Below are 18,775 nucleotides of genomic sequence, written 5' to 3' on the forward strand. Positions count from 1 at the left end.
AGATGATGAAGGCTGCATTAGGCAGCAATGCAAGCCCTCCTGTGTGAGGATGGGAGGGAAAAATCTGACTTTCTGCCTGGGACCACAAGGAATCCAATGCTGGCTCAGCTGGCCAGATGCTCAGAGAGGTGGTGATCAGAAAGCAGAGAGTTTGACACCAGCTCTTCAGTAATGTGTGCAAAGCCAGCCCAGCAGCATCCCTGCCAGGAGAGGTGAAGCCTGAACAGGTAATGGTGTTGGGAGAAACCTTTACAAGCTGAAAAGGAGCTGCTGCTGTCCAAAACAGGAGGCTGTGCTCAGATGTTCTGGGCTGGAAGCCGCTCCCTGTCCACATGTGGTGGTACCTTTACAGTGCTTGACTTTACAAGATGCAAAAACTGACTCTGCTCATGGGTCATCAGCTCATATTGGCTAATAAAATCCACACTCTGCCCACAGGCACTGTTGGTCAACGTGCCTCCTTGGTTATGGCTGCATAAAAAGGTACCATACTGTTTGGTGCAGCTGTACGTTGGGGAATGACATTTAAATTTGCCCATAAAAGATCCATTACTTTACAGCAATATTAAAAGTAACCATTTATGAGTGTTAAATCTTTATTTAAATATAATCCTTACCATGTGCTGGGTGGAAAAAGGCAGCAGCCTGTAACATAAGAAAGGTACACTCAGCATGTGGGGCTTTAAAACTGCTTCATTTCCCAGATATTTTTGGGGGTGAGGGAGGTCTGTTTTGGTTGGGGGGAGTCCAATCTCTGCCTGGCCAAACCATGCAAGAAATTTTCTATTTATTTATTTGTTTCATCGTTTGGAAACATAATGTTTGCCATACCTCTGTGTCTGAGCTCTGGCACGTGAAGGAACTGAAGGTCTGAGCTCTTCTGCTCCCTGCCCACCCACGCTGAACATCACCTAATGCAGGGTGTATGGTCAAACAATGTGGAAATATCTGTGTCCTCCCCATATCTCCTCCCTCTCTTACTCCTGGTCTGTGTGTTCTGCTCATCACTGGTGCTGTGTGCACCATATCTTCCACACCATCCGATCTTCCTCGAGCACCAGCACAGCCTCGTTTTCCTGTGTTGACATCCAGCGCTCTGCTGCTAATACTCCGTGATGGATTGCTCCAAAAGCCACCTTAAGCTCTTGCAAGCCTCTTGCCAAGGCTGCTAGACAAGGCAAGAGCTCCCAGTCCGTGTTCCTGAAACCAGGCTGAAATCCCAGGGCTAGCAGGGGCGTTGGGAGGCGCGGGGCGAGCGCAGCTGGAGCGGCAGATGTGCAGCCAGTGTACACAGAGGCCAGACAGCACAGCCTGCCCCTGCCAGGCCCTCCCAGAGAAACACCAGCACCCACCCTTGCTTGCTTCCTCACCCTTCCTCCCCGCTCGCTCTGCCTACAGCCCCACTGACATTTTTATAAAACTGTTTCTCACCAGGAAACTTGGTTTTGACATCATCTCCGAAAACTTCCTTATTTTGGGAATGTTTCAACATTTTTTGTCAAGAAAGGGAACTAAAACTCAGGCAAAACTCACTTGTGTGAGAAACTAATTTTTTTTTTGAAAGGAAACAGCTGCTGTATTTTATTGTGTGTTGGGGTTTTAAAAATTATTAATATTTATTTCCTGTTTTTTTTAAAGGAAAAACCTGAGCCATGTTTCTTTCCCCTTTGTGCTTGTCAAAATTTTCCTCAAGAAAAATATTGGATCATCTTTTCTTTTGTCTGTCAGTGCTACTGGAGACAACTCACGTAGAGAGACAGAAGAAAGAAGAGCAAGATTCTTGCAGCCTTTTGCTTTTTAAAACATTGTTTCAGAAGAGTGCAGAGATTACTTCAGAACCTGTAATGGTTCTGAAATACAGCAGTGACCTCTTTATTTTTTCGACTCCCCAGGACAACTGAGAAGATCTTTTCCTATTGACCCAAATAAATCATATCCTGCTAATCTAATTCATACTGAGCTATTAGAAAAACAGGTGGATCCTGTTATTCTGAACCAGCTTATCTTAGTATCTATGTAAATATTAAACTTAAAATTTGTGTACAGCAACACTGTCATTTTTACTTAGCATTACAAATGTTGACAACATATTAACCATATTTTTTTCCTCAGCATCCTCATCTGAAGACGTTTTCATTCCTAACCAGAATATTAAAAAAAAACACGGCATGCAATATGAAGGATAACTTATCCCAGATAAAACACAGGGTGGAATGAAAAGAAGAAAGAAAAATAATTTTTGTCCAGTGTTCATTCTGTAGTGATGCATTTGTGCTGTAGCACTTTTTTTTGCTTTTCACAAAGCATTTTTTTGTTGTTGTTGCTTATATATTACAAATATTACAGCAAATGAAGGAAAAATAGCAGATAGGGTGAATAAAATTTGCTTATCTGCATTTGTAATTAGATTTGGAACAGGGCATAAACATGGACCAAACAAGCAGAAAAGGAAAAATAGTAAACCTTGTTAAGCTCCATGCATGTTAGTACAAAGCATTTCTTAATGCAATGTTGATAAAAGTATTTTTAGCTTCTTCTAGGATACATTCTTATGCTGGAACAACCATCTGTTACACAGTCAGCATAAATCAGTGGCAATCTTTGGGTTGGGCCTTAAATCCAGGGAGGCTGTGCCGAAATCAGTGCTGGTACTTCAGATTAAAACTACAGCAACTGAGATCAGATTCTGATCCACAGTCCTAGCTCGTATTATTGCAAAAGGAGTAAATCTCTTTCAGCATGTGTGGAGGTTTTTCCCCTGATTTTGTGGGTTCCCTCCAATATTGCAGGCACTGTTCCTTTCACCTCCAGTTGCATAGCAGTTATTCCCATCAACAAGACACAATGGATGTGCTGTGAAGGGGCAGAGTGGAACAGCGATTAAATTTGCCCTTGCAAATACATCCAGTGCCTTCAGGAAGATTAATCTGAGTGAAGTACGTGAAAAGCTGGAAAAGCCTCCATATACTTTTGAATGCACATATTCATTTGCAGCAGATTGCTGTTCCTCTGGTGCCCTGTAAATCCTTGAGGAATGCAGCTGAGGTCTGGGATCCTCCGCAAAGGGATTTAGAGAGTTTGGGAACAGAAAAATGGAGGATTTGTCTGACTTTTATAAATCTGACAATTTTAATATATTTTTATAGAGAAATTGTTAGTAATTCATATATTAATAAAACTGTGCAGCTTGAGAGAATCGTCCATGATACAACTGGTCCTATTAGCCATGGCTGTAGTCAATATTTAAAAGTTTTTGCCATAAAATTTGGATCAATAATTTTCAGACAAGAGTTTTTCTCATTAACTCTTCTTTATTTATTACTTGTGATTAGCCACATAGCATGGCTTTGCCTCCTTACTTAAGTAACAGAGATGGGAGAATGATAAGTACAAATTATGAATAATGGTTTTCTGTATTCATGCAGAACCAGTGGCCAAAAATCTTGACAAAAAGGAGTCACATTGAAATAACGCAGCTCATATTCAAAATGTGAAAGTGGATTTTCTTCACTTCATGACTCCTAGGTCCTGTGCAAAATAATCTCCTTTGCTTTTTGATGGAATGGGCTAATTTTATTCTTATTAATCCAGGTAGAATAGTGAGCATGATTCAGAGATGAGGGGCAATCCAAATGCTCTGACTTAAGGCCCTTTTATGTTCCCAGTCTGCTGGAGCTATGCCTGTAGTCAGGAGGATTAGCTGAAGAATAGGTTGCAGACACCTTTCAGAAAAATGCTGTGAGAATTCTTTTATTGCTGGGTCTAATTCTTTCTCATCTTTTGATATCAAACCAATTGTTGATGCAGATCTCAGGGCATTTGCCCTGTGGGCTATAGATTCCATGAATGTAACATTGATGCACAAATTCTGTTTAGTTAAAACTTCTATTAGCATAGTATTTTTATCACTGTTTCTCAGGGGCCAGTTTTCCAGTCATGAAAGGAAAACAAAACAGTAACTGTTGGGTAACAAATCTCAGACACAGGACGTTTTGTATTTTTTTGACAAAGTAAAGTGCATTTTGGGACAGAGAGTGATGATTTGCAAATATGTCCCTGTTTTGGCACAGCTGTCACAGAGATACTTCAGATTCAGACCTGAATGTCAGGGCAAATAATGAGAGGGAGGGAAATCCAGAGTTGTTAGTAATCCAGAGGGCTTTTCTGGCACTTCAGAGAGGTGTGGGATCCCATAACTCAAGCACTGGAGGGAAGAGTATTTCCTGGTTTCTCCTGTGCAGGCAATTCCACTTCATACAAATCATTGATGATGATGATGATGGTGTTGCAGGACACTGAATCTGAGATATTGTGATTCTGGGAAAGTGTCTGGATCAGTTTTCCAACACAACATTACTTGCAAGTGTGAAAAGAGGGAGAAGAGTTGAAATTATCTTCTGTCTGAAGTGAAATGAGAACATTTTTGAAACATTTTGCTTTCTCAATGTATGAATAAAACATTTTTTACCCATTGCCACTAATGGAGAATGATCATAAAAGCAGTGCAGGACATGTAAGCTGACACCAAGTCACTAATATTTTGGTAGAAGTGAAAAAAAAATTATGGGAGAGCCAGTTCTTCTACCTCTTGCATTGTAAGGTGCTAAGTTGAGACAAGGAACTGCTGCTTCTCTGTTCTGTGGATTTTCTGCACTGTATTTCTGAGTATTTCTGTACTTCCAGATACCTCTGATTATCCTTTAGAACAATGCATGTGTTCTGCTGCATTTCTGTGTTCTCTAAGTGTAAAGACAGAATTAAATTCATTTGACTTATCACAGGAAAAAAATAGTTATTTGTCTTCTCCTGACTTGAATATAGCCTACAGTTCAGGTTTTTTAATAGGGATAATTAACCAAAAAAATATGTTGGTAGAGTTTTTTGGCTTTTTTTTTTTTTTTTTTTAGTTCTTTGTAGAGCTTTAGCTTTCATCTAGAGATTTTTTTTCCCCCTGAACTGAATATTTTAAAATTGAGTTTGACTAATGACCTTTCAGAAAAGTCAGACCATTTGTCATCTTGCATGAGACAAGAGTAGCTGGTTGTAGTCAATTTTATTTAGAGATTTATTTAGAGATTTTTTTTTTTGTTCCCATGCTGCTCACAGAAACCATTTGACTCTCATTACCCTGAGGAGAAAACAATAAACATAGTTTTGATCACTTGTTAATATGACCATCTTCCTGAGATGCAGACACAGATACGCTTGGTCCATGTCTGTGCACAAGAACTTTTGTGCCTCATCTGACAGAATGGAATATGGCCATGCTACCAACTGCTTTTCAGGATGAGCCCAAGAAATAGTGAAGATTTATTGCACAAAATCATTTGTAGAAATGCTGCCTTTCTGTAGAGATGTTTTTTCTTCTTGTTCATATCGTTGCAGATGATTTGCATAATTGTTGCTATCACATCTAATGTACCCCACTGTAAATTATTTTATATGTGATTTGCACTACTGAAAGAGAAGAAATGGTGGAAGCTGAAATTCTGTGGAGTATTTGAGTCGTTGCACGTGTATTATTTAACCTTGGATTACTGTGATTTTTAAGGAAAGGGCCAGCAAGTCTTGGTATGCAGCGGATAAAGCACTAGCTTTGCTCTTTGAGTACTTTTATTGGAAATTTGGATCATGGTTCAAATCACAACTAGAGACCTAAATGAAATGAGTCTGTGTTTTCATCTGAGTTCCCCAATGGACAATAATCCAGATCATAAAATATACCACTTAAACTTTGGCAGTCTTCTGTTCTCAGGAAGCTTTATTGCTTCGTATTACCTTAACTCAAAGATAGTCCTTCCAGGACTCAGTTCAAGCTGAGGTTATTCAAAGAACAAAGTTTGTATTTCTAACTAACTGGTCTGTAAGCTCTAATAGGGTTACAAAGCAAACTCACATACCTTTCTGTTGTATCTTAAGGAAATTTAGCTGTTTGGCAGGAAGGATTGTCAAACCATTCCCTCTGTACCTCCAGCACGGAGCCAGAATGAGGTGGGGAGACCTCAGGAAAATTAGTCCTTGAATCCCTAGAGCCAGAACCCTTCTGATATCATCACTGGTGGCTCAGATATTTTAAAGGAACTCAGCTCAATTTGGGATCGATGAAAGCAAAAGGCCAGAATCGACAGGCTGGGTTTTTCGGTGCTCACACCCTCCTTAGCTGCGTGCCCGTGGGTCGGAGCGTGTGCCCGAGGGGTGACAGGGCAGTGTCACACGGATTGTGCGCTGCCTCTGGGCAGCAGGGCAGCCCTGAGGACACGGGACCCGTGCTGAGGCAGGACGGCTGCATCCCAGGAATGGGAGCAAAAGTGCCTGCAGCTCCTCTGCGTTTACGTGATGTAACTGGAGTCTCATTTTAGCCCTCGGCATTGTGTGCTGGCTGCATTTTGATGTCATGAATGCCAGCTATTTTTCATGCTTTGATAATAAAAGTGGTGCCTGGCTTCAAAGGAAATCTGGCTTGGAACATCCTGTGGCATCTCAGAGGCAAATGTGTTATCAATATAGACACCTTTTCCTGATGATTGATCTAAGGCATAATAGTCCCTCCAAAACAAAAGGCATGGATGCGCTGTGAATTAAAATTTGACATGTATCCATGCACAGCAGAAATAAGAGGAAAAGGTTCATGCAAATGTCATGGATTGTGGATGGATCCCATCCAGGTGAAATTCCTTCTGGTTATTTTAAATGTAACAACAACTGACATTAGTAGCATTTTTTCACCCTGAAGGTGAAACACTTTTCATACTGCAGTTTAAATCCAGCTCTCAGTTACATAAGTGTAAATCTGTGCCGAATAACTCCGGTGAGGCCAGTGGAGTTACAGAGGATTTACACGGGTGTAATTCTGAGCAGAGTTTGACCCTTTGTGGATATAGATATGCACTCAATTTATTGCACTATTACACTGCAAGCAGGTATGCAGGCACATCCACTGGGGAAGGAAAAATATAAGTCCCAACTACAGGTCATTTCACATGCTTTTCCTCAGTCTTTCTGCATTTCCAAATCAAAACTCACAGGCAGAACAAATCAACTTGAACTACTGGGTAATAACTAGGCGAGGCCATTTCAGCTTGAGCCCTATGCAAGGCAAAGTGAGGTGTCTTTGCTCCTAGTATCATCTTTTACACTTTGTCCCCTTGCCCATCTGTAGTGTTACCTTGATCAGGGCTGGGATGGCAGGAACTGGGTCACTCTTTATGCTGGGCTTCCATGGCATCTTGCTATATCTATGTGTGAATGAATGACTCTGAGTGTAGATGCATCCACAGTGGGGTATTGTGCTTGAGATGGCACCTTTGATAATCTAAAATAATTTGTATGCACGTGGCTGCCTGGATGGGTCCCTGCTGAGAGAGACACGTATGAGGCCGGAGTGTACAGCAGGTTTATTGCTTATCATTTGATACTGATTCAAGGTTGTGTGCTGCCACAGTGGCTACATCATAATATTTTTAGGAATAAGTGATTTTAATGAAATGATGGGATGAATTGTAGGAAAGGCATATTATAGGAAAGTAGCATATGGAGATATAAACTGGAGTTTGACCAGCATGCCTGGATAAGGATCTCTGAGGCCAGAATGAATGTAAAAATGGGTCAGCAAATGTTTAGTGAAAATAAGTAATCCTGATTCTGGTTTTACTTTTCCATTGAAGTGATGACACCTCCAGCAGATTATAGCCTCTTTCTTAAACCATGGGTTTAAATGAAAACTAGTTACTTAATGTCCTGACTCGTTAACATTTTTAATTTTGGTCATGTCTCTTTATGGTGTATTTTTCCCCTTGCAGTTCATCCTCTCTGTCACTAACTTTTGCTCACTATGTGCCAGGAAGGCTTTTTCTCCTCACAGGCCCACAATTTCTAGATAATTGTATTTCTGCCTTGAACAGCCACTAGGCCTCACCCCGCTACCAAAACAGTGGAAAAAACTACTTGCAGGTTTTCCTTTCCATGCCTTGTTTAACCCTGAAAGCTCATGTGGCTGAGACACACCACTGCCAAAAAAAGTTTGGTGATCTTTACTTAGGTGACCTTTTATGCTTTCTGGGGCTGAGAGAAGAGCAAGATTTAGTGCACCAGGTTCTGCTCTGCTGGGGCAACTCATGATGTTTTGTTCATGGGATGTTGGGGAAAAGCTTGGCTATATGCTCACACTGCTGTCTGGAAACCAGAAGTTTCAAATTAATTCCTCAGGAAAATCAAGAAACATGACTTTTCCTCTTAAAACAACTGAAACCACCCCCTTCCCCCCCCCCCCCTTTTTTTTTATTGTTCTTTAATATCCTCTTTAGTAAGTTTTAGAATAAGTCACTTTTAGTATTAAAAATCAGTTAAAAAATGGAAAACTTTTCATATCTGCACGGAACCAAGTTAGTTCCTTTTTGCCTATATGGGTGGAATATTCAATGCCACCATCACCCTGTGAACATAAAGTGAACTTCATCAACTCTTTTATTATCTTCTCAACTTGAAAGGAGTACTCTGATGCCCAGGGCCAAAACTGTCTGATTTTCCCACAAATCAGGTCAATCTTGTACCAGAGTCCTTAAAAATAATCAAACCACTAAACAAAAATCTTTCCTAAGTAAATTGCAGGCAATTTATTAGTGTCACAACTTATCCAGATCTATTATCTTTAAACCTTTGTAAGAAGAGGGAGAAGCTGTATAAGCTTCTCAGAATCTGAGTTTGAACACATCATCTTCTACCAAAAGAGAATAATTTCTTTAGATGTGGAAAATAGATAAAATAGATACAGATTATTTAAAACAGAAAAAACCTTTAATTATTATTTTTTTTTCAAATGTCAGTTTTCAAAAATACTAACAAAGCTGTTTGGGATTTGCACCCACCTTTCCTTCAGCTTGGTAAATTTGTACTTTTCTTCTGTATTTTTTTGTGTCTCACATGATGTCTCTTCTGGTTTTCAAGAAAAGACAGAGGAGGAAAAATTATGAAGGGAAGAGGAGTGGAAAAATTAAAGAATAAAAGAGGAAGGAAGGAAGGCAGGTAGGCAGGCAGGTAGGCAGGCAGGCAGGAAGGCAGGCAGGCAGGCAGGAAGGAAGGCAGGAAGGCAGGAAGGCAGGAAGGCAGGAAGGCAGGAAGGCAGGAAGGCAGGAAGGCAGGAAGGCAGGAAGGCAGGAAGGCAGGAAGGAAGGCAGGAAGGAAGGCAGGAAGGAAGGCAGGAAGGAAGGAAGGAAGGAAGGAAGGAAGGAAGGAAGGAAGGAAGGAAGGAAGGAAGGAAGGAAGGAAGGAAGGAAGGAAGGAAGGAAGGAAGGAAGGAAGGAAGGAAGGAAGGAAGGAAGGAAGGAAGGAAGGAAGGAAGGAAGGAAGGAAGGAAGGACCTAAATTTTAGTTTAAAGAGTTTTTGCAAGTATGCCTCAAAATGTTAATTTTTACCTTCCTTTCAAACCTTCCTTCCTTCCTTCAGCAGTGCTGAGCTGCCACAGCTGCCAACACATGAGCAGATTTGATTTAGGCAGTGGTGTGGATAACCAGGAACTGGGCAATGGCTTTAATGACTGCTGGCGGGAGGAAGCTAGTACAAAAAACACCTAAGTTTAGGTGCTTTGACACTAAGAGGTGTCAGGGTGTTTCATAAAAATTCTGTTGCCCATGCAGAGAGAGGATGGACTTCTGACTGTTTGAGGTCAAAGCAACATATGATACTGATGGTTCAGGTATGTGCTTAGTCTTTTCTAGTTCAGACTCGCAATCCCATGTCAAAAGTTAGAGTTTGGCTTGCTTTGGAAAACAATTTTCTCACTATGAACACCTGCCCTAAGCAGGACTGCCAAATGCAGCTCAGGGTTTTTTTTGGAATTCACTGGAAGAGCAACAAAATGCAAAAATGCCGAAGCCAGGGCACAGCATCAGAGAAGCAAAACTGTTGGGCCCCTCCACAGGCAAGTGAAAGCCAAGATCCTGAGGCAGAAGGAGGTGTGTCCTGGATGAAGAGAGTAGGAAGGCTGGAAGTGTGTTCCACTGCTGTGGCTTGCTGACACCTCTCTCTGCACAGTGTCTCTGCAAACGTCTCTCAGGGATCTCCTTTCAAAGCGGCTCCTTTGAAATGGCCAGACCCCTGCTGCTTCATCCCTGCACCTTCACAGGGTGGCCAGCGTGGGGCTGAAGCTAACACACCAGTGACACACATTAACTAATGGCTTCATCTTCATGTGTTTGGTTTACAGATTCCACTACAGATTTTATTAGCCTGTGATTCAAACCCCAACGCTGCCACAGTTGCCAGGCTGTCCAGATGCCTGGAAATGATAATAAATTAGAAATACTTAATGCTAAAGATATTTAGTATTATGTGAGGATAGAGACCTCCAATCTGGAACACTGTGCCATGTGTGCTTTTCTCTTGAACTTAGTTGTGGAATGTTCACCTAAAATTTATTTTATATTACCTTATTTTTTGATTTTGTTTTCTTTTATTTTTAAAATTTATTTTAACTTTATCTTAGTGGTCTCAAAGGTTGGAGAGACACTCAACCTGGAGCATTTCCATTTAGTTCTGCTTGCAGCACTTCATGCTTCTAAGTACAAACATTGGAAGGATTGCAGGAACCACTGCAGTAGGCAGGATGATACTGGGGCTCACTGCAGCAGTCTTCAGAGAGTGAGATGGACTCATCTGTGTGTCTGACACAGCTTTGCTGCAGCCATGCCTACATGAGTGTATAAACCTCTGCCTGTTTAGGAGTGATTTTTTAAGGCTTTTCTTAAATACAAGACAATCCCTGCACCAGCAGTGCTCACCCTTGGGTGTGGCATTACTTGGTACAGCCAGCATTGCCTGAGAAGCTCTGCAGATTTCTCTTGGAATACATTTCTGTTGAGTATTATCTTCAGAAGTGTATCTTTTACACTGTATTCCTCCCCCAGATGTCAGATTTGTATGAATTAGGCTGCTCCAAACCCTCATTTGGGTGCACCAGAAATACAGGGAGTGTACAACAGGGCCTGTGGGTTGATAAAACCCAAAGGGGTTTTATAAACACAGAGCACAGATAGATGTCCCTTCTTTGTTATTAGGGCTTAAAGCTCTGCAGGGCAGGGAGAGGGTTAAGGCTTCAGTATCTGTGCAGGAGCTGGGAGGAAGAGGGCAGAAATGGGGCTTAAAGCACGGCTGCCAGGGCCCCTCTGGGCTGATCTGTCAGAGAGCAGCCAGCAGTGACTGCAGACAGGTCCTGGATGGAGCAAGGATGCCACTTAGCAGGGCTGAGGTGGGAAGTGGTGCCCAGCAGCCTTACAGTGCGGTCTTGGTCAGTGAAGATAAAATAGCAAAATTGAGGATGCAGCTGGCAGGGTGAAGATGGCAAAGATGATGCTTGCTATGATGCAACACCAGTGTTTGGTTTTAGGCTTGTGAAAAAGTGTTAGTACACCAATAAGAGTCAATCCCATTGCAGTGCTGAGGTATTGTTGTTTCAGGTATAGAGTTCTGGGATTGGACAAAACAGCTAAAACTTTTTATTCTTGTATCCTTGAGAATTCCCAGATCGGGAGGCCCTTGCCTCTTTCCATGGATTAATTTCAAAATCTGCGTGGGTCTGTTACCACCAGCAGTGACTCCTAAGCTTTTCTTTATGTCAGTGATAGTCTGGGCTGCAATCAGGCTGGTGATCCTGTTGAGGCTTGCAGCCCTTTGTCCACAAGCCTGTTGTCAGGCTCAGGACAATCTCTTAGGCCCTCAAAGCCCATTAGAAGCCACTCAGCAAAACAGATATCCTATAAATCCACCCACTAGCTGCAATTTGAGTTTTGTGTTGTAGTTCTCCAGCATTTTTGACTACCTGCAGCTTGTGTGAAGTGACACAAGCTCCAGGACCATTCCCTACAAGGAATGCATCTCTTGTTCTTGGGCAGGTTACTCAGTCTGGAGAGCTTTCTTCAGGCTACTTATTTCTACCTTCCCCCACTACAGCAGGCTCTGCTCCTAGCCAGTAAATAGGTAGTTTGAGGTGGCTTGTCTTGAGAGCTACTTTTCCCTGTTTAAAGCTGACTACTAGGTGTTTTGGAAACTTGGTCCTTGCTTTGGAATGTTTCTGGACAAATCTAGTTACTAGACAAATCTAGTTATAATGCCTATCTGTGCATGCAAAGACTTTTGGTTCAGCCAAAGTCTTTGCTTCTTGCTGCTGTTTTGTTCTTTCTGGGGCATTTGAGGTGTCTGCAGTGTAAGCACATCAATGTGCTTACAAAGTGGAACATTGTGCTGAAAACATGAGGATTTTAAAAGGAATAGCTTCTGTAGTCTGCTTACAGGTTTAGAAAACAGCTAAGCCTCCAATTCTAATAAATTGATCACTGTTTTTTTTAATTTTTATTTTTATTATATATCTGTATATATTTCAGAAACAGAGGTCCCCTGACAGCTTTAAAAGAAGCTCTGTCAGTTGTTATTTCCAGTCATAAGGTAAGTATGTTTTCTAGTGAGAAGGTTCATGGGGAATGGTGAAGTAAACTACTGCCTGTTTGGAAATGGACAGGTGACCAAAGCCACGCATAGCACAGCCCAGTACAGCATGGAATATTACCTGTGGGACTTCTCACGATGTGGCATGCTGGGAGGATTGCAGTGTTTGGCCACAATTGGTTAATGTTTTGCATGAAAAAATGTAGAGCCTTCATTTGAGCATCTTTAATAAAATGTTTGGGTTTTGTTAAACCAGGAATGCTTTCCAAGGAATTCAGAACGCAGAGGATCTCTTTCAGTCAGGCTGGAGACCTGTGCTGGGGTGAGGCTGGCAGTGCAGGAGGCCAGGTGCAAGGACTCAGTGCTCATGAACAACCATCTCCTTTGGGCTGCAGGCATGTTTCATCAGGAACAGCAAGTACCATGTCCAGGCTTCAGCCTCGCCTTGCACAGGGGATTTGAATGCAGAGATTCAAGTTGGAATAAATGCTATGCCAAGCACTTCTCCAATACTCAGCAGTAGGAAAATGTTGCTCACATCATTATGAAGTGTGTGTACACTTTCTAAAGGGTTTGGTTGAGAAAGAAACCAGAAGACACCAAACACGTTTATATAAAGCCATTCCTGGAGTTAAGAGATGTCAGAAACAAATTGTCAATGTTTATACTCCTAAACATGAGAGTAAATAGCCTTTGGTTTAAATATTCATCAGGCTAAGTTTAATAGCCTGCCCTGAGGGATCCTTGCAGCTCCAAAGGAGAAGCAGTTCTCCAGCAGAGAGGTTTTTGGGGGAGCACTGGCTGGGCATGGCACGACTTGGCTGCTCTGGAGTAGGGCTTGGTGTTGCTGTCCTTGTGCCACAGCTGCTGTGGGCACTGTTAAAGCACAGTAGGTCTGTGCATTGGTACCTTCCCATCCCAGAGCCATGTGTGGGCAGCAGGCAGCTGCTGGCAGCTCCTCGGTGTGCCCAAGGACAGTGGCCAGGTGGGCTGCTGCCCTGCCAGCAGCACATGGCTGAGCCCTGTCATACTGCCCTGGGCTGTGGCCTCACCCCAGAGCAGGGAATGCTGGCCAAACCAGTTGGCATGCAGATGGTTCCAGTTAGAGAAAATAAAATTAATTAACATGAGCTCCATCAAGGTGCCTACTTTCCACTCAGAAGATATTCCAGACCCAAATACACTGCAGACAGGCACTTAACCAGCTGGATCTGAATGGAAAAGGGGCAGTAGGTATTTATGCTTGCCTTGCTGGAGGTGCAGTTTCTGGGGCCAAACAGTTTATGTTCAATGCCTCCTTGCAGTCCTGCTTACTCTGCTTCTGATTTAAGCTGCATTAAAGGTAAAACCAGACCAAGTCAGTGAACATGCAGTGTTTATTTCACAAAATATCTTTGTTTATTTGCAGTCCAGTACAGGAAACAATGAATTCTTAGGTAATGTATTATATATATATATAATTGATCTGATTTTTGTGTATGGCAATTTTTATTAGACATTTTTATGAAGATTTGCATGTTTTGTTTTCTGCTCTGTGTTCTCCAGCTCCTCTTTAAGAGAAGGTGGTACCCCAGCCTCTTCATCTGCTCATCTGCCAGGCCATCTGCAGTAGCTGCTGGACCTGCTGGCCACTTTTAACAACTTTAGACAGAGCAGTCTCAGACATGAGCTCTTAAATCTTGGAAAACTGATAGTTGTGCAAAGATGGAAAAAACAGTTCAAGGAAGAAAATCTATAGGGTGTGTTCAAACATTTAGTCTTGTTTAATGTTCCAGTTCACCAAACCCACACATGTATGGTCTGCTCAGCCACATGTGCCTCATTTGGAGCCAGCCATTTGCTCTGGCTTTGATGAGGACAAGGAGGGGTAAGCTGATGACACCGCTCTGTAACGGGAAGGGAAGCCTGCTGTGTTAATTTTGCTGTGCCTTCTTCCATTTTTACCCAGAAAAAGCTGATGTGCTGTGTGGGAAAAGGACTGTAGGAGTAAGAAAAGAATAATTATTCTCCCAGAGTTGAAAAAAAATCACTATTTTTTATCTCTGGAAAAAAAAGAGGTGTCAAAGTGAAGATTCTGATCAAGGCTGAACAGTCATTTTTCTGTGAATGTATCCAAACTTAATTAGCTCTTGTAGAGGCTTTGGTATTGATGCAGAGCAACAAGAAAGCATAAGACATAAACCAAGAATATTTGCACAAATGGTATTAAAGATTTCTCTTTTCAAGAAGTGACAGATTAACTAACAAAATAATCCATTTTATTGGACAAATTGGTTAGAAAAGTGTGTTGTCTGGCTTACCTCCAACACAAATAATACTATTAACAGCAGCCATAGAATTGATGCCAAATTTAAAGAAGAACAGTCTGAGCTCTGAGTGACAGAAGTGGCCTTTTGCCAGGAAAGATATGTATGAATGCACGAGGAACATTTTCTTCTTGTTTTTGTATTTACATTTGGCATTAAGAAGCCACCTAAGGGCTGTTAACATCTGAGGTGGTATAAATCTAAACAGGTAAAAGACAGGACAGATTTTAAAAGCATTTCCCAGCAATTCATCTTGAACACACAGCTACTAAGTATTCTCGCTCTATGAGTGCAGCACCACAAAATAAATTGTCGTTTCACATTTTTATTAGCGTTTCATTAGAAATAAAATCCAAAATGTTTGACAAACCGTATTTTTAAAAGTTTCTGAAGGCAAGTTTAAGGTGAGAGAGGGGTTTTTGTTTAGTTTGTAAAAGGGGTAGGGTTTGAGACCTCTGAGGCATTTAAGTTTTTACCACTGAAGATCCTGCTCCCCTCCTGCTGAGCCCTTTTTAAATTTTCCATGTATACCTGAGAACTCAGTTAGGCTCTTTCTCAAGGAGGGTGCTAGTCACTGTGAGGAAAGGAGTTGAAATCCAGCCATGAATAATAAATGTTTGGGAAGCAGGTGAGAAATCATTCTTGCCCGATGGCTGAAGCTTTACCAGCGTACTTAACACCATTGATCAGATCTTAGCTGCCATAAGTTGCCTTCTGTGGAGCTACTTTGCTTTACACTGGCTGAGAATCTGGCCCTGTATGTTTGATTTAATGGAGGCTCCAGTTCAGACTGAGAGCAAGTTATGATGTGTCCTGAATGGCTGCTTTCCAGGGGTTAGCTGGACCAGCCCAGCAGGAGAGGCCCCCCGTCTCTGATCTCCCTTCTTCAAAATAAAAACTGTGAAAAAAGTCACGGAAATCAGAAACAACTACATTGTGATGCATGTGTATGCTTGTAATCCCCAACAGTCTCTGCTCATCATTTCGCTATAAATACCTTCTCTGGAGTGGCCATTTTCTTACATTGAAAATTCTGAATATAGTTCATGATTCTGATATTGAGTGAGCTTTTTTTTTTCTTTCCAGTGACAGTGTTTGTGTTCCCCGCTTTTTTCTTTCACTGGACTGGATGTAAAAGAAAACTTTAGAAGATGCTTATTTCAGGGAGGTATTACACTAAATATAGTTCTTCAAAGAAGTTTCCTAAGTCATCCACCTATCTGTCCTATTTTCCCAGGAAGACTTTTAAAATTAGTTTTCTTAATGAGTATTTTTTTTTCCTGATTGATATACAGTTCATCCTATAATTCTATTCTACATGCAGAAATAGCAGAAATTTGTGAACAAGGGTAATGAAGATTGGTTCTGATGAAATAAGAAATCTTAAGATACGTTGCTTAAAAGCTTAGGTTTCAGGATCACTTTAAAAACACTGCATATCCTCCAGTGAGATGAGCTGAGGCCCACTCCTGGTGGCAAATCAGGCAAGATCTGCAAGCTGCTAGGGAAGAGTCTTTCACTACTATTTGCAATCACTTCTCTGAGGTGGTCAAAATATTTCAGATGTTGATAAAAATGTTGTTGAAATCAGAGTACCATCAACCTAACCCCCAGCAGCAGATGGGAGTTATTTTTGTGAAGATGATTTGCTCAAAGTTCTCATTTGGAGGCACATGCAACATCATGAATACCAATGGGATAACAGGGCAGTGGTCATTTTTTTCTGCCATAAAGCCCAGAAACAAACTCGTCCTATAACAAGATAGACAAACCAACTAAACCAAACCTGAAACTTGTTTAACTATAGCAAGCACTTTCAACTAAACCCTACTCAGTAAGTGGGCAACTTTACCCTCAATATTTTCTTGTTCTGACCACAATCAGAGGTGTTGGTGCCAGAAGTCGACATACTGTGAGAGTGGAGTTTTTTTTTCCAACTGTATTGGAGCACAGGAAGTGCAAAGTACTGGCCAGGAGAGCTTTCCCTGCTCTTTCAAGCTTTCCTGGATGGAGGTATCAGAAACTTAGGACAGGATCTGGGTTATAATGGTGCTCCCAAATGGTTTCCCAGCCCAATGCTGGTCTACAAACCATCTGAGGTTTGCCCATTTCTAATATGTTTAATCTTATCTAATCTGTTTTTTATTTAAACAGGGATTAATTGCATATCTTTGTTCTTTGGTGACTTGATGCTAATCACATGCAGCACACTCCTCTGGATCAGTTACATGAATGCCTGAATTGCTACCTTAGATGATGAGAAACATCTGGGAAAGGAAGTGTAGCAAAGTGGAAAGGGAAAAAAGAGGCAAATGGCTGTATTTTGGGCCTTAGTTGTCGTGGCAGGAGAATTTTTCAAATGGCTCTATGGGTTCCTCTCTCCTATTAAGATTTCTAAGTGTTTTTTTTCCTGTTTTAGTCCTGCAGTTATGGTATTGCCAAGTTCCCGAAAGCCTAAAATAACCCAAACTGTCTTTATCAAGAAAAACCTGGGTAGTTGACAAGTTTGGATTCAAACCTTATTAATTCTATTGCAGGACATTTCCTGCATATCTTAGCACTCACAAAATCCCTAAGGACCCCCCCAGCTGTGCAGTGGGCTTGTGACATTTTAAGATGAAGGCAAATGCAGAAAGAGAGACTGGAGCTTTAGCATAAGCAGAGTGGAAATTTGGGCCAGGATGATGTTATGAAGTCCAGTCTTGTCCTCTAGATTGGGCTATTCAAGACACAAGTGATATATGTGCTGTTAAACATGGAGGCAAATTGTCCATCAAGCTGGGACACCCACAGATTAGACCACAGTTTGGATATGTATATAAGAAACAGCCCTTTATTTTTGTCAAGAGACCTCAATAAAGATCCAAATTGAGCAGTGCTGGCTTGACTTCAGTTTTTTATTGAACTTATCTTTCTCAGTGGCTAAGGGAAATGGCTTTCAATGTTTTTCAGAATATGGGTCTGTAATGGTTTTCAAGGTTGTCCACAGAGAGAGTTAAAAACTATGCATGACATATCGACTTTTTGTATGCTGACTTAGAAGTGGTCCATTTATGCCCAAGGGTCCACTGACTGCCAATGGAATACCTTTGGTCTAGGGGAAGTCCTGATCCCAGTAAAGCCAGTGACAAAATTATGAGTTTCATCGTAGTCAGATCTGAAACCTCAGCAACTCTTGTGGTGTTCAAGGAAAAAAGAAAACATTTCATATCATGACTGGATGGGAGGCTCAGTAATGCAGACAGATTGTCTTGCAGCTGTGCCAAAAATATCACCTGTGTTTTAGAGGAATAAATGAAGGACTCCAACAACCCAACCTCTGAAGAGAGGCATATTAATCCAGGGGTTAAACTTATATAAACTCCGTAAAAATGCATAGCATCAGCTCAACTGACTGTGTATGGCCTGCTTTAAAGGGATCTAGTGGGAAAATCACAGTACCTTTCATACAACTGTCAGTTAAAAGGCTAAAATAAGTCCAACATTGCTCAGTGTCTAAAATCTAAACCAGAATCGATCAGGTTCCATGATATTGAAAATGAATGCTATAATTTTGTCCAGAGACTACCTTACTTGCAAGTGTATTGGCTGTCTTACAAAGCCTGGAACAGTCTGGGTGACGTGTCTTATTTAATGTATGCCCTTGAGTATGCAACATATTTAAATCACTCTGGGCATAGTTAAGTGCATGTTTTCCCATATGTTAGTTTAGTGGAAAACTAAACTGAGGCTTACCTGCACAAAGCAGCATTTCAGCATGTCAGCATATTCACACTGACTGTAGCTCTTGCATAGGTCAGCAGGAACGAGCACTTAGAAAATCTCTTAAGGTAAGCTCTGGTATAAAGTGTGTATAACAACCTTTATTTAACTCCCACAGGAGTTTATGAGGCTTAATTAATGCCAGCAAATTGGTTTTAAGATCTTTGGGTGAAAGACGATATAAAACTGTACAGAGGGTGGCTTGTGGGTCATGCTGGTGCTTCAGAGCTGAGAGATCTCCTAAAGCTTTGGACTGAGCTCTGGAACTGGC

Source organism: Cyanistes caeruleus, chromosome 1, assembly GCF_971803275.1.
Source record: "Cyanistes caeruleus chromosome 1, bCyaCae1.hap1.1, whole genome shotgun sequence".
Classification (NCBI taxonomy): Eukaryota; Metazoa; Chordata; class Aves; order Passeriformes; family Paridae; genus Cyanistes; species Cyanistes caeruleus.